General features: G+C 55.3%; 1 protein-coding gene across 1 annotated transcript in view; it reads right to left on the bottom strand.

Annotated features, from left to right (window-relative positions):
- The window catches only part of LOC307091729 (slit homolog 1 protein-like), a gene marked incomplete at both ends in the record, with an annotated part of 29948 nt that overhangs the window by 5179 nt on the left and 22269 nt on the right, over positions 1-2500 (bottom strand). The window lies entirely within an intron of this gene.

Genomic DNA, 2500 nt, shown 5'->3' with positions numbered 1-2500 from the left:
TGGACATTCTCCTCCATTTCCTCCGTCTATGAATAGACATTACGTGCCAAACTGTGCACTGACGGTTACATCACTGTTGTTTAATAATGGAAAAGCATAGGGAGCCTCTTAAAGCAATGTGCATCTACGTGGACATGTTTTACGTGTGTGTGCGTGTTCCCCCCCACCCTCCATACACACACACACACAAACACACACACGCACGGTGTGCCATGACATCAGTGGGTCATGTGGGCAGAGCCAGGCCAGCACCGCGAGCACCCAGCCCCCAGACGACCAAGGGTGGGGCGACTTGATGTGGCTGTCGATTTGTCAAGAACAGCGAGCGCCTGATCCCGGGTTACCTGGAGTCACTGAGGGGAGGTAACGCCATGGGGCTGGTAACGGAAGAGCAGAACGGGTTCCACACAGGAGTGAGAACGTGTTCCACACAGGAGTGAGAACGGGTTCCGCTCAGGAGTGACAACGTGTTCCGCAGAGGAGGAAGAACGTGTTCCGCAGAGGAGGAAGAACGTGTTCCGCAGAGGAGGAAGAACGTGTTCCGCAGAGGAGGGAGAACGTGTTCCGCAGAGGAGTGAGAACGTGTTCCACAGAGGAGTGAGAACGTGTTCCACAGAGGAGTGAGAACGTGTTCCACAGAGGAGTGAGAACGTGTTCCACAGAGGAGTGAGAACGTGTTCCGCTCAGGAGTGAGAACGTGTTCCGCACAGGAGTGAGAACGTGTTCCGCAGAGGAGTGAGAACGTGTTCCGCAGAGGAGTGAGAACGTGTTCCGCAGAGGAGTGAGAACGTGTTCCGCAGAGGAGTGAGAACGTGTTCCGCAGAGGAGTGAGAACGTGTTCCGCAGAGGAGTGAGAACGTGTTCCGCAGAGGAGTGAGAACGTGTTCCGCAGAGGAGTGAGAACGTGTTCCGCAGAGGAGTGAGAACGTGTTCCACAGAGGAGTGAGAACGTGTTCCACAGAGGAGTGAGAACGGGTTCCGCTCAGGAGTGAGAACGGGTTCCGCTCAGGAGTGAGAACGGGTTCCGCAGAGGAGTGAGAACGTGTTCCACCCAGTAGTCCCTGTCTCCTGTTCCCTTGGTTTAGCCACACCGCTGCATGGTTTCCGATTCCGCAAGGCTTTCGGAAGCGCTGTGGGAACGCTCTGGGAGCGGCGCTGTGGTCAGAGCGGAGGGTGCAGACAGATAGGCTAATAGCGGTCATTAGGTGACACCGCTCCGCTGGGCCAGGCAACAGGAAAGTACGTTTCCTTCTACCCCACAGGAAGCAATGAAGTGCGACCCACGCCGCTTTGATCTCCTCCGGGGGGGGGGGGGGGGGGGGGGGGGCTAGGAAAGAGAATGAAAGTGGGGGAGGGGGTGAGAGAGAAAGGGAGAGGATAGGAGAGGAGAGGAAGAGGAAGAGGCAAGGAGAGAAGAAGTGGGAGATGATGAGAGAGGATGAGAGAGGAGAGGAGGAGAGGAAACGGAATCAAAGGAGGGGAGAGCCAGAAGAGTGAGAACATGAGGACCAAGGAGAGGAGACGAGGAGAGGAAAGAGGACGGCAGACCAGAGAGAAGGGGAGGAGGAGAGGAAGCTGTCGCGTCCCCTTGTGAGGTCCACCGTGACTCAGAGCTGGAGTCCAGGGGCTTACGTGATCCTCCACAGCCAACTACCTTATTATCTCCAGCAGGGCACAAACTCCACGTCATGTGCTGGAAGTGTATGCGTGTGTGTCCGTGTGTGTGTTTGTGTGTCGGGGGAAGTTTATGTGCGTGATTTGCTGTTAATTGTTATCATTCTGGGAAGATGTTTTACTCATTAATCCCGTGGCTCTTTGATCTCTGCGGTGCTTCACAGAGCAGTTCCAGTTGTTCTCTGGGACGCGCTGGTGTTTATCAGGCCCTCGCACATGAGGCCGTAAAACATCACGCTCATGCATCACACGTGCACGCACACGCACAAACAGACACACACAAAGCGCACACACAGACACACACACACACACAGACACACACACACACACACACACACACACACACACAGACACACACACACACACACACACACACACAGACACACACACACACACACACACACACACACACAGACACACACACACACACAGACACACACGCAGACACGCAGACACACACACAGACACACACACACACACACACACACACACACACAGACACACACACACACACACACACACACACACACACACACACACACACACAGACACACACGCAGACACACACAGGCAGCACTCCCCCCGCCCTAGATCCTTTCTTGGAAGTGCTCTTCTCGAGGGATCCGGGAACATCCGTTAGATTGGGATCTCAGTCCTCCGGCGGGCTTTATTTTGTTAAGCTCGTACTGATGGAGAGGACACGCCCCCTCCCTGCCTCACTGCCCCGCCCCCCACACCAGCCGCAGCGCTCCCATTGGGCCCTCTCTCTGGGCCGAGAGAGTGACGGCTCGCCCCAAAGCAGCAAAACTATACTTTCTCATATATA

This window comes from Pollachius pollachius, assembly GCF_949987615.1.
Source record: "Pollachius pollachius genome assembly, contig: scaffold_220, whole genome shotgun sequence".
Taxonomy (NCBI): domain Eukaryota; kingdom Metazoa; phylum Chordata; class Actinopteri; order Gadiformes; family Gadidae; genus Pollachius; species Pollachius pollachius.
This window is presented reverse-complemented; position numbering and strand designations above follow the sequence as displayed.